The 21,307-nt window shown below is 40.6% G+C and overlaps 1 long non-coding RNA gene across 1 annotated transcript in view; it reads left to right on the top strand.

The window, feature by feature from the left end:
• LOC126061915 (uncharacterized) overlaps positions 1-12,371 on the top strand; it is a 153,993-nt gene extending 141,622 nt beyond the window's left edge. Inside the window, exon 3 of the long non-coding RNA XR_007513936.1 lies at positions 12,329-12,371. This is a non-coding gene — a long non-coding RNA (uncharacterized LOC126061915). The remainder of the gene's footprint in view (positions 1-12,328) is intronic.
• Positions 12,372-21,307: the final 8,936 nt, after the last annotated feature.

The raw sequence follows: 21,307 nt of genomic DNA, 5'->3' as shown, positions 1-21,307 counted from the left end.
TCCACAGTCAGCCTTGGCCTTGTCCTGATTGATGATATTGAGCTTTTCCATCATCTCTTTCCACAGATGTCGATTTGATTCTTGTGTATTCCACCTGGAAAGATCCAAGTGTACAGTCATCATTTATGTTGTTGAAAAAAGGTATTTGCAATGAAGAAGTCATTGATCTTTCAAAATTCTATCATAGGTTTCTTCGGCACCATTTCTATCACTAAGGCCACATTTTCAAACTATGGATCCTTCTTCATTTCCAGCTTTCCTGTTTCGATCACCAGTAATGATCATTGCATCCTAATTGCATGTTCAATTAATTTCAGACAGCAGAAGCTGGTAAAAATCTTCAATTTCTTCATATTTGGCCTTAGTGTTTGGTGCATAAGTTTGAATAATAGTCATATTAACTGGTCTTCCTTGTATGTGTATGGATATTATCCTATCACTGAGAGGGTTGTACTTCAGGATAGTTGTTGAAATGTTCTTTTTGACAAAGAATGCAATGCCATTCCTCTTCAATTTATCATTCCTGGCATAGTAGATCATATGATTGTTTGATTCAAAATGGCCAATACCAGTCCATTTCATCTCACTAATCCCTAAGATATCGATGTTTATGCCTTCTGTTTCATTTTTTTTAGAATTTCCAATTTTCCGAAAGTCATACTTTGTACAATTCTACATTCCAATTATTAATGGATGTTAGCAGCTGTTTCTTCTTATTTTGAATAGTGCCATAACAGCAAATGGCCCTGAAAGCTTGACTCCATTCGTGTCATTAAGGTCGATTCTACTTTGAGGAGGCAGCCCTTTCCCAGTGGTATTTTGAGTACATTCCAACCTGAGGTACCCATTTTCCAGTACTATATCTAGCAATGTTCCATTGCTATTCACAAGATTTTCACTGGCTAATTTTTTTCAGAAGTAGACTGCCAGGTCCTTCTTCCTAGTCTGCCTTATTTGTAGTGTTTTGTTATTACAAACAGACGTGATGAACATTCCTGTACTTGTCTTCTGGTGCACATGTGCAAGTGTTTCTCCAGCAGTGGAATCCCACGGTCATAGGCGATGTGAATATTCTTATTTACAAGATAATGCCAATGTGTTTTCGAAAGTAGTTATATCAATATTATTATTCCAGCACCAAGGATATAAGTGTTATCATTACTCTTATCATCACAAACATTTGATATTGTCATAAAACTTAATGTTTGCCCATCTAATGACTGTCAAATAGTATCTTACTCTGATCTTAATTTGGTATCTCTGATTACTAGACAGGTGGATCATTTTTTCATGTGTTTCTCCACCATTAATGTCTCTGCAAAATGCCTGCTCATATCTCTTAGCTATTTTTCTCTTAGCTTATTTGTTTGCTTGATGGTTTTCAAATAACTTGCAGGAGTTTTTTTTATATTCAGGATACTAATCCTTTGTCAGATTATGTATTTGCAAATATCTTCTCCGAGTTTGTGTTTTATCTTTTCACTTTATAGTGAACATAAGTTAATTCTTGATTTTAATACACCAAATTTTGTGAATCATCTTGTTTATAATTAGTCCTTTTTGTAATTTTAAAATAAATCCTTTCCTACACTTTGATCATAAAGATAGTCTCTTGTAGAGCTTGTAAAGGTTTGCTTTTTCATATTTAAGTCTTTAATCTATTGGGGAACGGTTTTTGTATACAGTGTTAGGTAGGGGTCCAATTTCATTTTTCTCTGAGCTCAGTACAACTTATTTCTCATAGCTTCATTTCCTTAGTGGCATGCAATGCCAACTCTGACTTATAGTGGATATATAAATGCATGAGTTTGTGTGTATCACTAAGAATAGGATTGCAGTAGAGCTTTTAAAAGATATCCTTTATTTGATTAAGGAGATTTCCTTTCTATCTCTCATATGCTAAAAGCTTTTACTATGTGCGTGTGTGTATGGCTATGTCTCCATCTGTCTGTCTGTCTGTCTATCTACCTATCAGTCACCTATCATCTACCTACCTACCTACCTACCTGCCTACCTACCTATCTACCTACCTACCTATCTATATCCATCCATCCATCCATCCATCCATCCATCCATCCATCCATCCATCCATCCATCCATCCATCCATCCATCCATCATCCATCCATTCTATCTATCCATCCATCTATCTACCATCTATCTACCTATCATCTATATCCATGTTCAAGAGCTCTGTTTTCTTTTCCATTGGCCTAATTGTCTATCCCTGACATTTCCACCCTGTCAGAATAAGTAGAGTTTTAAAATAAATCTTGGTTATCTGCTGGCACAAATTATTTCTCTCTTCCTCGTTTTTCTTTCCTCTTTCACAACCTCCTCTTTCTTCAGGGCTGTCTGGGCTATTCTTGATTCGTTGTTCCTTCATACAAAATTTAAAAGCAGCTTGTCAAGCTCTTTAAAAAAAAAAAAAAAGCCATTTACATTTTTATTGGAACTCCATTGAAATGAAAAACTAAGTTTTGGAGAATAGACATTTTTTATGATATTGATTCTTTCTATCCATTAACATGGCCTATCTTTCCATTTATTTAGTTCTTCTTTAATGTATTTTACCATTTATTTATTTTTCTTTAATATCTTTTAGTAGAGTTTATAATTTTCTCCACAAGATCTTGTAAATATTATTCGTGTGTGTGTGTATCTATTTTGTATAATAAACACCATCTGTTTTTACTGGTGTTTAGAAATGCAATTGATTTTTACCTTTTGATCTCATGTCCAGCCACTTTTTAATCAAATTTTATTCATGCTAGTAATTTTTTCTATAGATTATTTTGAGTCTTTTAGGTAATTGTATCATCTGTAAATAATAGTGATTTTTCTTTCTAATCCATATAACTCTTACGGTCTTTCTTTCCTTGTTTTACTGCATTGGTTAGACGTCCAGTCAACGTTGAATAGAAATTGTGATAATGGCAATCTGTGATGGATGCTATAATGTACCGCCCAGATACCTTTTCAAGAATGAAGAAGTCATTCCCACAGCCTCTGGGAGTGCTGCTGGAAGATGGTCCTTAGTTGTAAGGTTTTCTTCCTTCTCTTCTTCTTCTGTTTTTGAGACCACCTTTGTTGAAGAAAGCTTTTTTAAAATTTTTATTGTGCTTTAAGTGAAAGTTTACAAATCAAGTTAGTCTCTCATACAAAACATTTATATACACCTTGCTATATACTCCTAGTTGCTCTCCCCTTAATGAAAGAGCACACTCCTTCCCTCTCTATTTTCGTGTCCATTCGGCCAGCTTCTGACCCCCACTACCCTCTCATCTCCCCTCCAGACAGAAGATGCCCACATAGTCTCATGTGTCTACTTAATCCAAGAAGCTCACTCTTCTCCAGTATCATTTCTTATCCCATAGTCCAGTCCAATCTCTGTCTGAAGAGTTGACTTTGGGAATGGTTCCTGTCTTGGGCTAACAGAAGGTCTGGGGACCATGACCTGTGGGGTCCTTCTAGTCTCAGTCAGACCATTGCTCTCCTCCTCCCTCAGGGGTTCTCTATTGTATTCCCTGTCAGGGCAGTCATCGGTTATAGCCAGGCACCATTTAGTTCTTCTGGTCTCAGGCTGATGTAGACTCTGGTTTATGTGGCCCTTTCTGTCTCTTGGGTTCATAATTACCTCGTGTCTTTGGTGTTCTTCATTCTCCTTTGATCCAGGTGGGTTGAGACCAATTGATGCATCTTAGGTGGCTGCTTGCTAGTGTTTAAGACCCCAGATGCCACTCTCCAAAGTGGGATGCAGAATGTTTTACCTTCCCACCAGCTGTGTATAAGTGTTCCTGTCTCTGCACAACCTCTCTAACTTTTATTATTTTGTATTTTTGGGATTAATGCCAGTCTCGTTGGAGTGAGATGGAATCTATCGTAGTTTTGATTTGCATTTCTCTAGTGGCTAATGATCGTGAGCATTTCCTCACGTATCTGTTAGCAGCCTGAATGTCTTCTTTAGTGAAGTTCCTGTTCCTATCCTTTGCCCATTTTTGAATGGGGTTATTTGTCTTTTTGTTGTTGAGTTTTGCAGTATCTTGTAGATTTTAGAGATCAGACATTGATCGGAAATGTCATAGCTAAAAACTTTTTCCCAGTCTGTAGGTAATCTTTTTACTATTTCGGTGAAGTTTTTGCATGAGCATAGGTGTTTGATTTTTAGGAGCTCCCAGTTATCTAGTTTCTTGAAGAAAACTTTTTCATTCAAGGTCTGCTCCTTCCAGGACCCATTCATATCCACTGACTGATCAGCATGAAGGTATAAAGATCTAGTCTCTTTGCTTCAATTGGTTACAGCTCTAAAGGTTCATCCTAGCTCCAGAGCTGTCTGTGAGATCGAATGAGGTCTTTGTTGGGATGGCTTCCCAGATCAAGTTCTCCATCTGCCCAAGACAGCTTTCTTCCACTTCCTTCCACATATGTTGGTCCCAAGAGCACTCCATAGTCAACATCTTGTACGCTAATCTCTATCTCAGAATGTGCTTCCTGTGGATAACAACCCAAGGCAGCATCTTTACTTGGACCTGATTTTCAAAAGAATGCTTTTAATGTCTCATAACTAAGAATAGGATTGCAGTAGAGTTTTTAATAGATATCTTTTATTTTATTAAGGAAATTTCCTTTCTATTTCTCATATGCTATAAGTTTTTACTATGAGAGAGATTATTTTGTCCCCCTGAGATACATTTAGAAATTCTTTAAAGAGGATATGCTGGAGGTCAACTCTCTCAATTGATCTGAATTTTTTAAAATTTTACCTTCATTCTTGAAAGACGGTTTTTACACAATTTTAGGTTCATAGTTATTTTCTCTCAGCACTTTGAAGATATTTCCCATGTCATTTGACAGTCATTGTAGCTACTGAGAAATCAGCAACAGTCTATGTTGTGGATGACATGTATTTTCCCTCTGGTTGCTTTTAAGATATTTCCTTTGTCTTTTACTGTTCTTCTGTTTCATTATGGTGCATCTAGACTTGGCTTTATTTTTATCTTTCCTACTTAATATATGTCATGTTTTTTGTAGCCATGGATTCAGGTTGCTTATTAGTTCAGGAAAATTTTCAGCCATTATATCTATGAATAATCCTCTCCTCTCCTCTGTTATCTCTATTAGACAATGGAAACAATGACACTTTCTCATTCTATCCTCCATGTCTTTTAATCTCTTATATTTTCCATCTCCTTGTTTCTCTGTGTTGTGTTCTGGGTTATTTCCTCATCTCCATCCTCCAGTTTACTTATTCTCTTAAAGTCTATGTTTACTATGTTATTTAACTTTTATTTTGGATTAATAGCAATATTCATATTTATTATTTATAAAATTTTCTGAATTTTTCATATCAGTTGGCTCATTTTGAGGATTTTTAAAATATTTTATACATGTTGTTATTGTTAGTTGTCACTGAGTTAGCTCTGACTCATGGCAACCTTATGTGTAACAGAATGAAACATTGCCTGACCCTGAACCATCTTCATGATCATTGGTATGCTCGAGTCCATTGTCGTAGCTATTATGTAGTGCCTTCCAACCTGGGTGGCTCAACTTTTAGCACTGTATCAGACAATATTCTGTTGTGATCCATAAAGTTTTCGTTGGCTAATTTTTGGAACTGTAAAAAAAAAAAAATTTTTTTTTTTTTTTTTTATCACCAGGCCTTTCTTTCTAGTTCTTCTTAGTCTGGATGCTCTGCTGAAACCTGTACACCATGGATGACCCTGCTGATATTTGAAATACTGGTGGCGTAGCTTCTGGCATCACAGCAACACGAAAGCCACCACAGTACTACAAATTGACAGATGGGTGGTGGATTTTATACATAGTTGTTTCATAACTTGTGCCTGACAATTCTAAAGTCTGAAATCATTGGAGATCTAATCACGTTGCTTCATGATTTTACTGCTTTTCACTCATGGTGGCTTATTTCCTTGTGATTTTGGTAAGTTTTTTTTAAAATTGTGAGCTCATATTTGGTTAAACTTAATCAATGAGAATCCTGATGGTCTAAATTGAGAGTGCTTTCCTCCAGAGAGAATTTGTGTTTGCTTCTTCAGAAAGACAGGGACACTACTGACCTGGAATTACTCCTGCCCCTCTTAAGGTTGCAGCTCAATAAATATGTCTCAACTTCAGCCTTCCCACCTTATAGGCCCAAGGCTCAGTCTCCTCATACTAGCTTTGTTGGTGACAGTTGCCCTCCAGGGAAATCCTTGCTTTTGAGGTCACTTACTGCTCACCATTCCCTGAATTTCAGGTATCTCTTTTGTTTTATCTTGTTTTGCTTCTCTTGAATCAAAATGAATTTAAAAATGCATTAAGAAGTGCACTGGTAGCAATTTATCCAGAATTATTCTGGTTATTAAGTACTGCCACCTAACTTCAAACCCACCCTTTGTGAATGCTGGAGCAGAGACCCTGCAAACTCCATTTTGCTTTTCAGCTGCTCCCTATTAGGCTTTGCCAGTAGGTGGCACTGGAGGAAGACTGGAAGGGTAGAGCAGAGAGAAGGGACTTGATGCTTCTTGTTTACTTAACAAGGACTCCCTGTCAACAATACCTCAGCAACAGTCCTTCACCTTGGCAGCAGCAGGTAAATCTAATCTCCAGATTTTTTTCAGTAGTCCTATAACCAGCCTTATGGTTCTCTCCTGGAGGTCAGGGTACCAGCCCCACAAGGCTCCTCCTCCAAGTTCCTGAGCCACAGCCAGGCAGTACCCTCCTCATAGTTCTGACTCCCAGCTTCTGTTGCTCTTCCTTCATGCTTCTAAATCCTGATAAATCTGACCTTTGCCCTGTGACCTCCCAGCCCTATAGGTGATAGATACCTGCCTCCTATAGTTGCTCGCACTGTTACGTCAATGTTGCCTTTATTCTTTTTCAGTACTCCAACATCTGTTTAACTAATTCCTTATATGAAATTGTCTATTTTGAAATTTGCAGTGGGGTTTCTTTTTCCCCAACTGGACTCATTCTGATACATGGATCTGGCTGTAAACTAGTCAGAGGGCTGTGGTGGATTATCCATAGATGGATGCCAACAATTTCTCCCATTTCGATACACACATGACACTTGTCTCATCAAGAGGTGAACTGAATTTCTGCTTCCCTTCAATCCTGGCCAACTTCGTGAGTTGCTTTGACAAAAGGAATGCAGCAGAGTTTACACCATGCCAGTTCCAGGTCTAGGCCCTAAGAAACCTGGAGCTTCTCTTTTTGCTGTCTTGTAAGCCCAGCTCCACCATTTAAGAAGTTTAGGTTAAATTGCTGGGGAGGCCACCATGGTGAGAGGGAGAGGCCATTTTGGAAATTCTATACCCAGCTGAGCTCCCGGTTAAATGCAGCTGTATGAGTGACTCCAGACTACACCATGTGGAGCAGAAGAACTGCTCAGCTGAGCCCAGACAACCCATAAAATCATGGAAATAAAAAACTATTGCTGTTTCTCTTTGTTAAATTTTGAGATGGTGTGTTATGAAGCAATAGATTGCTGAGACAAGAGCCCTTCAGAGTATATTGCCCAAAATACTGCTGGAAGTGGAAAACCTATTTGCTGTTTCTACCTTGATTTATAGTTTCATTGTATTCATGTGTCTTAGCTTCTCCCCTTTAGGACAGAATTGTGTGGTGGTGAAGAGCATAGGTCATGTTCCTATCTTGGATTGCCACTTACTAAATGTGTGACCTTAACCTCTTTGGGCTTCAAAATTTCATTTATAAAATGAAGATGACAGTAGTATCTCAGCAGCATAAAGTTGTTCTATAACAATATATGGAAAGCAGTTATCCAAAGTCTGGCACAGTTACGTGCTTAGGAAACGTTTTCTGTTTTTCTTATTCATCCTGGCATTTTAAACAATGCCAAACAGTAGGTGCTCAATAAATGTTTTTTTAATCAATAGATCAGTGAAAGAATTTGTAGATGTTTCTGTGAGTCCTTGTCTGGTCCTTCATCAATGGCTTCTAGCTGTTTTTTCCTGCCCTGGGGCTTGCCCCTTCCCAGTCAAGAAGCTCTAGTATTTGGAATCAAAACATCATTCTTTTTTTTTTAATGATTGCTGCTAATTTCAGAGTTCAGTATATTTTAATCAGGGCCCAGATCTGCTCCATGTAGAGAGGAATTTCTATCATCTTCTTTCAAATGCACATCCAAGGGTGCATTTGTGCATTTAACATGCAGGGTTCACATTAAGACCCAGTTAAAAAAAATCTCCCCTGGCTTGCTCTCAGGTTGAGGAACTCATTCCAGGAAGAGCCCTATGTAAGTCTGAAATCTGATGCTACTCTTCAAAAAATGGCATTCGAATGTGGTGCTGTTTTAGCATGAGGCTTGCTGAAGTAGTGATTATATTGTCTGTTAAACACCAATTTTTATAGCTCTGTCATGGAAACCTAAAACTATGTATGTGTGTATACATATATGTGGAAACCTCGACAGCACTGGGTTATATATATATATATATATGTATATATATATATATACACACACACACATATACATATATATATAAAACTCAGCAGAGTAAGGGAGGAACTAGCAAGAGATGATGTCCTCATAGACAATGTTAATAGGGTTCAGCTGTTTTGAGGATGTCCCTGGGTGGGGCAAATGGTTATGTGCTTGGTTACTAACCGAAAGGTTTGCAGTTCAAATTCACCAAAGGTACCTCAGAAGAAAGACCTGGCAATCTACTTCCAAAAGATTGCAGCCATTGAAAACCCTATGCAGCACAGTTCTACTCGGACACACATGGGTTGCCATAAGTTGAAACCAACTTGATGGCAACCGGTTTTGTTGTTTTTGCTGTTTAGTAATTGCTGCCTGGCTGTTCCTGCAGCTTTGAGTGAATGTGTTCCAGCACTGTCCTAATAGAAGGCAGCAAGAGAGCAGGGCCAAGCTGCTGACTCATTTTCCAATGGCCAACTGCTCTGCTGTGGTGTACACTCAACAGATGCCTTCTCAGAATGGCCAGTAGGGGTAGAAAAGGGAACGACGTAGTGGCCTCTGGTTTTTACCCCATAAACCCCAACCATAATTTTTGCTCGAAGCTCACAGATAGACCTCTCTTTGCCTTTAACTCAACCCATGTTAGCTGAACTTTTGACCTGATTAAAATAAATAATAAGAACTTGTGTCTCTCCATCTTCCCTTGGCTGGCCAGAATTTTTCGGTATTTGGCTAAGATTCTTGGTGTGCTTTCTGGTTCCATAGAGCTAATTGGCTCAAAATTAGTAAGCCTGGAAGTTTTGTTCATTTTATGCATCCCAGGTGAGGGAAGAGGAGGGGGACTTTATGTTTAGCTGGAAATGGAATTGCATCACCTGGGAGGGAGGGAGGAGAATGAAGGAGGAAGAAAAGGTGGCAGAAAACAAAAAAACAACAAAAGGCCCAAGGCCACAGTTGGGCTAAGGAAGGATCTGTAGAGTGTAGTGGTTAAGTTGAAAAAACCACATTCAAATTCTGCCTTTTCGAGTTGGGAGAAGTTGCTTAAGCTGAGTCTCACCTTCCTCTTCTATAAAATGGAATAATTATACCCACCTTGGATTTTTGTTGTAAGAAAAGTCCAGTGTATAGCACATGATGGTCCTTCAGTAAATGACTACCATTGCTATTATTATCCCTTCCTCTAGACTGGGCTGCCTGTTTTTCTAAGAACGTGTGCTATGTACACATCACAGACACCAGTATTGTTGCAGGTAATTTGGTATAATATAAGGAGACAGAAAGACCACAACTCCCACCAAATATCCCCCTGACCAGCTTGGTGAATGGGGCCTAAAATTCCCATTGTTGGAGTTAATCCCATAGGCTCAAAGCTTACTCCTCTGTTATCTGTCTCTCATTTAATGTAAACATATTATTCAAGAGTTCATAACCTCTTAAGGCCATCAATTTTAAATGAGCGCATTAAACGCTCATGTTCTATTTCCTGCTTTCTCTTTCTTTGATGGGTGGAGGGGGGTGCTATTCTGGGCACTCTAAGTTAGGAAGTGGGATCTTACTTGGTCCTAGGAAGACAAAACTTCACTCAGATTTGTCTCCCACCCCCACCCTGATTAGGGATGGGGGCCACCTTCTTTCTTTCCCCATCCTTCCCAACTACCCATTGGCCCTTCTCACTCGTGGCCCATGTCTGGTCCACAGGAAACCCTGGCCCTGAAAAATTTGGAGGTTCTAGCCAATCCTAGCCTACCACTTCTCCTGCAGCTCGCCCACAGACACTAAGCCTTTAGATTTCAGTCTCTATGTGTCCGATAATAGCAGGTACATGGCCAAGCCCTTGGCTGCCTTTTAAATTTCCTGTCACCAGGCTAGAGAGAGGCAGGGTGGTGAAGGGGGTGGGATTCATAGCACAGTTGTCTCCAGAAAAATACCCACCACAAACCTTCTCTTCCCACCCCTTTCTCCCCTCACTATGGGTGACTGGTTTAAGGGTCACCTAACTAATTCTCAAAGGTAATTTCTGCATTGTGGTGTTCCACAACTGACTTCAGTATTTGATATCTATTGTATCTTGGGACCTCAGTTAAAACTTCCACTTTAACACCTTATTACATAAACCTATTCCCAAGGGCATGCTGCAAAATGTGCGCCATAATAAACATAGCAAATCTTCTTGGAGCATGAATTTCACTCACAAATTTGAGTGGGGAAAGTGAGTGTTAGAGGACATGTGTGCAGGGAAAAAATAAATAAATAAATAACCCGCAAAAACTACTTGCCGTCGAGTCATGGTGATCCCATATGTATCAGAGCAGAACTGTGCTCCATAAGGTTTTCAATGGCTGTTTTTTGGAGGCAGATCTCCAGGCCTTCTTCTGAGGCAGCTCTGGGTAGACTCAAACCTACAACCTTTCGAGTACGTTGACTGTTTGCACCACCCAGGAACTCTACGTGAAGAGCAGGAGTTGTTGAACACGTGAACTGATAAGTAATTCAAATTAAAAATTAAAAAAAGATTATATTGTGGAGTAGAAAGCAGAATTGAATACATTTGAAAGTAACGTTTGAGACGTTATAAAAATATCTTAATTTGTGGTGGCTGGAGCCCTGGTGGTGCAGTGGTTAAGCACTCAGCTGTTAACTGAAAGGTGGGTGTCTCAAACCCACCAGCTGCTCCTCAGCGGAAAGATGTGGCAGTCTGTTTCTGTAAAGATTCACAGCCTGGGAAACCCTTGGGGGTAGCTATTCTGTCCTCTACGAGTTAGAATCTACTAAGGCAGTGGGATTTTTTTTTTTTTTTTTTGAGAAAAGCCTCTAGCTCATCCCATCCTCCTCCACCACCAGGAGTAGAAGTTCACAGGTTTTTCCCATTAGGAGAGTGCTTGGAGGGGAGGGCAGTATTTGAAGCTCTGCATGAAGACATTATCAGCTATTCACTTATTGCTGTGGAGATAATAATCAAGTCACTCAGAAGCTGCGTTGACCTACTGACATTCATTATCACATTTTGCAGACTTATATGTTAAATTATCAGGGATGAGGAAACAGAACACTAGTGGTTTGCTTCCTTTTTTTTTTTTGGTAGGATGTGGGGAGTAGGTGTAGCGTTAGAAAGAACCTCTTGGAACTGCACTGTTCAGTTCAGTGGCCTCTAACCGCACGTGGTCACTGAGCCCTTGAAATGTGGCAAGTTCAAATTGAGATGCGTTCTTTGTGTAAAATACTCACTGAATTTTGAAGACATAGTATTAAAAAAAAAAAAAGAAAGGAAAACACTTTGTACATAAATTTTCATACTGTTACATGTTGAAACGATAATATTTTTGGTATATGGTGTTAAATAAAGTATGTCATAAAAACTAATTTTGCCTTTTTTAAACTTTTATTTTTTAATAGAAAATTTAAAATTGTGTACATGGTAGCATTTGTGGCTTGCAGAGTATTTCCTTTGGACAGATCTGTCTTAGATTATCTAATCCAAATGTCAGTAAACAAATTCCTATTGGAAAAGAGCTATATCCATTCCCTTGCATATTGTCCATGGGTGGTTTCATGCTAAAAGGGCAGAACTGAGTCATTGCAAAAGAGACCTGTGGTTGGCAAAGCCTAAAATATACTGTTGTTGTTAGTTGTCTTTGAGTTGATTCTGCCTCATGGTGACCCCCAAGTGTGCAAAGTAGAACTGCTCCGCAGGGTTTTCAAGGCTGTGACTTTCTGGAAGCAGATTGCCAGGCCTCACTTCTGAGGCACCTCTGGGTGGGTTTGAACTGCCAACCTTTTGGTTAGTAGTCCAGTGATTAACCATCTGTAGCACCCAGGGAATCCGATCAGGCCCTTTATAGAAAAAGTCTGTGGATCCCTGATGATCTCTTTACATTTTCCAGGTGAAACAGCAAAGGCCAGAGGGGGAAAATGACTTGTCCGAGGTCATGTGAACAGCTGGAGATAAAGGCAGGAGGCTTGCTACACAGCCCTTGGCTTCGGTTTCCTCGATGGGGCTGAGATGGAGGAGGGTGTTCCATTGATGAAGAAGGGCTCAGCCGCCACCTCATGGTGGGAGACTTGGGCCCTGAAGAGAGGACAAGGCACAAAGCCAAGTCTTACAGAGAAGGCTGGAGCCCACTTCAGGTGAGGGTGAGCTGGGAGCTCCTACAGTAAATCCTCCTGCGGCACTGTTTTGTTACACATTATGTCAGAGATACCGTCCCTGAGTCACCATTTGACGCTTTCTCCACTATGTCTTAGAGGGTTGATTCAAGAAACTCCTTTTGAAGAACATCGCTCAATCTTCTGCAAAACCCTTTTCAAAGATATTGACTGTTATATTACTCAATGGTCTTTAATAAGGATCCAGCCGCATGAAACGTTTCTCTTAGGACTTACAGCCAGGACAAATGTGGTCCCTCCAGACAGACTTGCATGGGCTTTTTAATTCTATAATGGGAACTCTATGGCCCCATATGTTGCTCATTTTCATTGGTTTCCAGGATGAATGTAGCAGAAATCTATCAACCTAACTAAAACTAATTTTAGTTACTAGCTTATCCAAGGGCTCTGTTAATTTAAACTCTTCCTTTGGGCTCACCCAACTTTAAACTTTTATATTATTTGTTCTGTTTTAGTACCCATTCCTTTTCACGCTTATGCTTCTTCCACTGTACTTTTCAGCAAATACGGCCTACTAAGACTGTCCGTCTGTCAGCTAGTCATACTGCGGTGGCTCGCGTGTTGCTATGGTGCTGGAAGTTATGACGCCGATATTTCAAATACCAGCAGGGTCACCCATGGTGGACAGGTTTCAGAGGAGCTTCCTGACCAAGACTACAAAGAAAGGCCTGGCGATCTACTTCTGAAAAATTAGCCAAGGAAAACCCCGTGGATCACAAGCCCCCTAAGTTGGAATGCACTCCAAGATTTAGAGAAACTGCAATGATAACTAAATCATACAAGTGATTATGAAGGTGGCATAGGACTGGAGAACATTTCGTTCTGTTGTATACGGGGTCACCGTGAGTCAGAGCCCACTCGAAGGAAATTAACAACAACAAGAGCTGTGCCCTTGAGGTAAGAAAAGAAATAGTTTCTATTCTCAAGGGATTTAGAGTAAAAATGTTAAAGTGAAGACAAGCACTTACCTACTGGGCATACAATCAATAGTGGCAGCCAACTCTTTTGAGTGAAATAGGCAATATATTGAACAGTAAATCCTACTACTAATATTATTATTACTGACAGAATTTTATAAGGATTGACACAGTGGCTGTGACAATGGGCTCAAGTATAACAATTGTGAGGATGGCACAGGACCAGGCTGAGTTTCATTCTGTGGTACACAGGGTCGCTATGAGTCAGAACCAACTCGATGGCACCTAACAACAACAACATAAAACATATAACATAACAAATAACATATAGAAATATTATATAACAAAAATAATAGCGATAAACCCATAAAAACTTTCTCTACTTTCCCCGATATTGCTGTCCTATAAGCCGCAGCAAGAAAGTATGGTAGATACATGATTTATATATGGCCAATCCCCATTTCTGTGCCCATGGAAGACATCACTAATGCATCACAGCACTATTTTTTACTAACTTTTTGTATACAGGCTATGACATGAAGCATGCAGCCACTTACAATGAATCAGAAAGGGATCTTAAATGAAAGCTATATGCCAGCTCCTAAAATCCACTAATGGAGGATCATTCGTTGGGATAAAATTTCACTTTCCTATTAAAGAGTAAATCATTATGGAAGGAGTAAAGTTAGACATAAAGTGATCTCAGTCATTACCACATTAGTGTAAATTAAATTATACCCTACCTCCTTTTTTTCTGGCCCCCTTGTAGAAAGTTCTCATATGTATTTTGATTGACCTTAAAGCATGGGCAACCAGAGCCTGGTAAAGAAGCAAAAAGTGAGAGACTAGAGGAAGGTTCAGACAAACTGCCTGCTTCGCCATTTTGTGATAGTAATATTTTACCTGAACGATAAAAAATCCTCAAACTCTCTCCCTGGCCTTCACGGGTAGAAATTTGGCTTTCGATTGCCACTTTATTCCATTTCCCTCTGTTTTCTATCTTCTTTCTCATTATACATTCTTCCTAACTGTGAAACTTCTGAACGCATGTGTATTTAAAGGAGATTAATCATTCGAATGCCATAATTAGTTCAAGGATTGTGTCTTTTCGAGATGGAATGAGCTAATTTTTTTTTTCTCTCCCAGAGAAACCGCTCTGAGGTGTGAGCTAATTAGTGAGCTGCGCATCAAAAGAAATGAAGTATATCTTGTAAATAGGATTTCGTTTAAAACAGATCCAAGGCGGATTTGCCCAAATCACTCCTCCATCCTCTGATTTTGCAAGTGTCAGACAGACACTGAAGAGAACAAGTCAACAGCATGATAAACGTAGCTCTAAAAGAACAAATGCAGTGCTCAAGTCAGCTGTGAATGAGGAGAGAGAAATATGTCCGGGTGGAACTGCACTTTTCGGACGTTTACCGTTGGGTTTTTGCTGTAGAGCAGAAGTGCAGCCACCCATATCTGTGATCTACTTAGTCTACTTCTAAAGCATTTTGTTGTTGTTGTTAGTTGCTGCAGAGTCGATTTCAACTCATGGCGACCCCGTGTGTGTAGAGTAGAACTACTCCATAGGATTTTCAGGTCTATGACCTTTCAGAAGCAGATTGTCAGGCCTTACTTCTGAGACTCCTCTTGGTGGGTTTGAACTGCCAATCTTTCGGTTAGTAGTCCAGTGCTTAACCATTCGCAGCACCCAGGGAATCCTCTTCTAAAGCTTGTGGTTGGAAATACGATCTCTAGACTTAGTTCTCTGACTGGTTGGCTGTGTAATCTTGGGCAAATTGCTTAACCTCTCTGGGACTCTCTTTCTTTATCTGCAATGTATGAATTCCAGTCCCTTCTTTACCCACATCCCAAGAGACTCATGAAGATCAAGTGAGATGATTAATGTGACAAGGGTTTGGAAAAAATCTAAAATGGCTATACAAATGTGAAGCATTTTTGGCATTATTAACAAGGTCACCATAGGCAGAAAAAATCAGAAGAGGAAATTTTCCCAGATAATTTTGGCCAAAATTCTAGGTCCTGAGGTAAAAGGCATCCCAGTAGGCTGCCTCTGTAGATCAGATTCACAGCCTAATTGCTCAAACCTCCTTTCTCCTGTGATTACATTTAGAATTGAGCTTCCAAAGAAGAAACAACCCGAGCCAAGGAAGGGGATGAAAAAGGCTTTTTGTTTTCCTTTGAAGTTCCAGATTTCTCAACATGACAGATTTCACAAGAACCATCTTCCTTGTCCTTTTAAATGTGTAGCCATGTGTCCGTCAGCCCAGAGGACAAATGTGGTCAAAACATCTGGTGATTGACAGCAAGAAAGGCCCTTTGCCTTGAATTTCAAATGCAAACTGATGTAAAGGAAATCGATAAATATGTTTTTGCTGCAAAAATACCATCATGTCATTTTTTGGTGGTGGTTGTTGAACACTAAGAATTTCAAGGTGGACGAGGAAGTGGGTAGAATATTACCTAAAGAAAAGTCCTACCCAGAGAAAATGGAGGGGGCCCTGGGTTACATAAACAGTTAAAAGGTTCAGCTTTTAACCAAAAGGTTGAAGGTTTGATTCTACCCAGAGGCTCTTTGAAAGAAAGTCCTGGCAGTCTACTTCCAAAAAATCTGCCATTGAAAACCATATAGAGTACAGTTCTACTCTGACACACGTGGGGTCTCGATGAGTCAGATGACTTGATGGCAACTGATTACCTAGAGAACCAAGGCCAACTCACACCTGCAAATGAGAGCATGGATGGAGAGGGGACTTTGAGTGGTGATGGGCAGTTACTCAGGGAGCAGCGGGCGAGGAAGGAGGTGGCTCTGGGCAGCACTGAAAAGGTCTCAGGTCCCTTTGCATGTATATTCAAACTAATGATAATGTAAACCCATGGACACAGAGACAAGAGAGGGCTCGTTTCTTCCCCAACCTCACCAGTCTGGGGAGGCACGGCTTCTCTCACAGGGAAGAGCAAATAGGAGGGAAAAGGAGTCCTAGAAGCTACTTACCTATTGCTCTGACCAGGCAAAAGTCTTGCTTAATAGGTCTAAGCAGAAACAGGGGTGCACCTGGGGGTGGGAAAGGATAGTTACTCCACCTTTGAAGAATAGCCTTTAGGCACTATGGCACCTGGCAGAGACTATATATATATATATACATATATATTTTATTGAGGTGAAATTCACATAGTATAAAATTAACCATTTTAAAGTATATAATTTAGTGACATTCAGCACATTCATAGTGTTATGCAACCATTATCTCTATCTAGTTTCAAAACGTTTTCATCACCCCCAGAGACCCTGTACCCATTAAGCAGTCACTCCCCATTGCCCTCTTCCCCAGAGGCAATATTTTATACGGGGACCTTCTGTTGTCCCCCAAATCATACTCAGGACTTACTAGGTGGCTTCTTTAATCCTGGTTGCATATCTCAGTCCAAGTGTCTGTGTAGACACAGCCTTTGCAGCTTTGGGCACAAAGGTGAGGTTGGCTCTGGCAATGGGGATTCCTAAGACCCCATGCCTAGCGCTGTCACAGTGTCTTTGCTTCATGGATCATACATCTAATAGAGGCATGTCCAGTGAAGAAGAGTTTGGAGGTGTTCGGTGAGTTGCCTTCATAGCACGTCCCAGGCTGGCACTGGACCCAACTCAGGAGCGGGAACATTTCTTCTGACCACGCACATATTTTCAGAGGTATACAAGAACCTTGCTCTGAATCAGTGCTTGAAAGAGTGACTGGCAGCCTCTTGAAGGAATTGATGGCGTCACATCTCTCATTATGTTCCCACATGGGCAGCACAACATAGCAGGAGCTCAGCTGACATTTGCAGAATTACCCACTAGGAGGGAAAAGTGCAGAATGCTTGTGGATCAGTTAGCGTGGTGTTAAGAGTTTGCATCTGGAGTCAGCCAGGCCTGGGCTGGAGTCTCGCCCATGCACCATTCTCTCGTTTCTTGGAGCTTCAATGTCACCCATTTCAAAATGAGGTTATAATACTACCTCTCTCTGAGGGTCATGATGAGTATTACATGAGCTAATAACAGATGTAAGGTGCTTAGCACTGCAACTCCAATACTCCAATATTGGGGAAGTCCATATACTGTTGGAAAAAAATCTCAGTTGTAGAACTGAGAAAGAGGGCTAGAAGTATATCCACATTGTTGAAAAAGTAAGGAAGGGTCTTTGGCAGAGAAACAAGGCTACAGAGTCAGGTAGAAGATAATGGCATGGTTTTAGGCAACTAACAAGAAGCAAGACATCACTTCTGCTTCTTGCTTCTCTAGACCCAGCCATGACACTGGGGGACAACTCACAAGACAGATGAGCCCTTGGTCTCATGTGCTCTTGTACAACTAAAAAAATGACCTTTCTTGGTGAACCTCCTAAAATAGCAACGTAATGTCTCATGGAAGCCCTGTCCCTTGGCATTCCACAAGAAGCTCCTAGGCTGGGATGTGAGAACAGTGTACTATGTTAAGCGTAAAGAGGCAGATTCCCAAATATCAGGAGGAACTTGTATTAAGATGTGTTGTTATATTCCCTGCACTACATATCTGCATTCCCATGGGAGGCAGGATACATTTCTCCCGTTCCTTGTAGGCCCCTAAATTCTTTCTCTATTAAGTTAAACAAACTGTTGACATGAACCAGACTGTTTCTGCTTCATCCAAAAAGTTTGTATTCCAGGGCCATAGTGCTCCCCACAACTTGCCATGTTGGGGAAAGAAAAATGTTTTATATTGGAACTATGGTGGACTTAGTCAAGACAGGTCAAATTTCTTTCTCTTCTTTGTTAGAGAATTGCCTTTTGTCCTATTGAACCCTGACAAATACATTTAGATATGACCAAGCAATCAAAAACAAACAAAAAATAACAACAAAAAAATGGAGACGTATTAGCACTCAAATGTGTGTGTGTTTTGTGTGTGTGCATTTATATTTCACTTGGACATATTCCCATCCTAGAATATCAACCAACTTTGTCATTAATAATCCAACTGAAGTCAACTGGAAAGGGACTTTTTGAGGTGTCCCAGGGGCTCAGTCCTTGGCCCCTCCAGTCAACATTGACCAAAATATATCTGACCTGTGCTCGTACATGGCAATAGACTTGGAGTATAACTGAAACTTGGATGACAGAGTCAAAATTGAAGATGATCTCAAGAGACCAGGACAACTGGCCAAATGCAGCAAGGTAAAATGTAATAGGGGAAAATATCATGCTCTGAATATAGGTTAAAAAAATCAGCTAGAAAATGTAGAGGAAACAACATGGTTTACTAGTTAACTTGAAAATGATCTAGAGACAGAAAATAGTTTCATCTTCCATGGCAACTTCCATTGAGTCGTCCCAGTTTCCAGGACAGTGGCATCCCTAATGTGGTCTGCACCCCATGACACTGCCAGAGAGGGAGAAATACCAAAATGACCCCAGGGTCAGGGATGTTGGTGGGCAGGCACCCTGGGGAGGGGCCGCCAAGGGAGTGGCTTCACTAGGATTGTGTCACCCATCATCCAGTGCTGTAACTGGTCACTCTCCCCCCACGCACCAGTCAGGGAGTAGGTGACAGGGCAGCAGCGCCTGCCCTTGAGTGAAGAGGAGGGTCTCTGCCTTCACCAATGAGAGAGGGGAGGAGCTGTGGAGAGCCGTTGGGGTGGGACAAGGAAAGGCTGGCCGAGCAGCGTTCCACCCTGCAGGGAGGTGGGGTGGGGTCAGGCAGGCCCCTCCCATGAGTTACTGCACTGGGTGTCATGAACTGTAGTGATGCCACTGGTCCAGGAACATTGGGTTGAGAAAGATTTTGTAGTATTTTCTGAGCTCAATGGACAAGAAGGCTGTGATTGATTAGCAATGTTGACTTTGGGTGAGGGATAAAAGAATATCCATATGAATATGCATCAGGATCAACTCTATGGGAATGAGTTATTTATCATAAATCCATGATGGGACATTGCTGCTTCAAGATTTGTGTGTATCCAGAAAACGTGGACTAGTCACCTGTTTGTTGAAACATCTTGATTGATATTCCATCAATTCCTGGAGCCTTATTTTTCGCCAGTGCCTCCAGAGCAGCATGGACTTCTTCCTTCAGTACCATCGATTCCTTGTCATATGCCACCACTTGAAATGGTTGAACATCGACTAATTCTTTTTGGTATAATGACTCTGTGTATTCCTTCCATCTTCTTTTGATGCTTCCTGCATCGTTTAATATTTTCCCCATGGAATCCTTCACTATTGCAACTTGAGGCTTGAATTTTTTCTTCAATTCTTTCAGCTTGAGAAACACCGAGCATGTTCTTCCCTTTTAGTTTTCCATCTCCAGCTCTTTGCACATGTCATTATAATACTTTACTTTGTCTTCTTGAGAGGCCCTTTGAAATCTTCTGTTCAGTTCTTTTACTTCATCAATTCTTCCTTTTGCTTTAGTGGCTCGACGCTCAAGAGCAAGTTTCAGAGTCTCCTCTGACATCCATCTTGGCCTTTTCTTTCTTTCCTGTCTTTTCAGTGACCTCTTGCTATCAACTGAGATGTTTCAACAAACAGATGCAGTGCTGGAGGTGCCCACTCGTCTCTGCCAAGAAATATGGAAGACAGCTTCCTGGCCAACTGCCTAGAAGAGATCCATATTTATGCCTATTCCCAAGAAAGGTGATCCAACTGAATGTGGAAATTATAGAACAATATCATTAATATCACACGCAAGCAAAATTTTCCTGAAGATCATTCAAAAACGGCTGCAGCAGTATATCGACAGGGAACTGCTAGAAATTCAGGCTGGTTTCAGAAGAGGACGTGGAACCAGGGATATCATGGCTGATGTCAGATGGATCCTGGCTGAAAGCAGAGAATACCAGAAGGATGTTTACCTGTGTTTTATTGACTATGCAAAGGCATTCGACTGTGTGGATCATAACAAACTTTGGATAACACTGCGAAGAATGGGAATTCCAGAACACTTAATTGTGTTCATGAGGAATCTGTACATAGATCAAGAGGCAGTTGTTCAGACAGAATAAGGGGATACTGCATGGTTTAAAGTCAGGAAAGGTGTGTGTCAGGGTTGTATTCTTTCACCATACCTATTTAATCTGTATGCTGAACATATAGTCCGAGAAGCTGGACTACATGAAGAAGACCGGGGCATCAGGATTGGAGGAAGACTCATTAACAACCTGCGTTATGCAGATGACACAACCTTGCTTTCTGAAAGTGAAGAGGACTTGAAGCACTTACTAATGAAGATCAAAGACCACAGCCTTCAGTATGGATTACACCTCAACATAAAGAAAACAAAAATCCTTAGAACTGGACCAATGAGCAACATCATGATAAACGGAGAAAAGACTGAAGTTGTCAAGGATTTCATTTTACTTGGATCCACAATCCACAGCCATGGAAGCAGCAGTCAAGAAATCAACAGACGCATTGCATTGGGCAAATCTGCTGCAAAGAACCTCTTCAAAGTGTTGAAGAGCAAAGATGTCACCCTGAAGACTGAGGTGTGCCTGACCCAAGCCATGGTATTTTCAATCACATCATATGCATGTGAAAGCTGGACAATGAATAAGAAAGACCGAAGAAGAGTTGATGCCTTTGAATTGTGTTGGCGAAGAATATTGAATATACCATGGACTGCCAAAAGAATGAACAAATCTGTCTTGGAAGAAGTGCAGCCAGAATGCTCCTTAGAGGCAAGGAAGGGGAGACTGCATCTTACATACTTTGGACATGTTGTCAGGAGGGATCAGTCTCTGGAGAAGGACATCATGCTTGGCA

This window comes from Elephas maximus, chromosome 2, assembly GCF_024166365.1.
Source record: "Elephas maximus indicus isolate mEleMax1 chromosome 2, mEleMax1 primary haplotype, whole genome shotgun sequence".
Taxonomy (NCBI): Eukaryota; Metazoa; Chordata; class Mammalia; order Proboscidea; family Elephantidae; genus Elephas; species Elephas maximus.
This window is presented reverse-complemented; position numbering and strand designations above follow the sequence as displayed.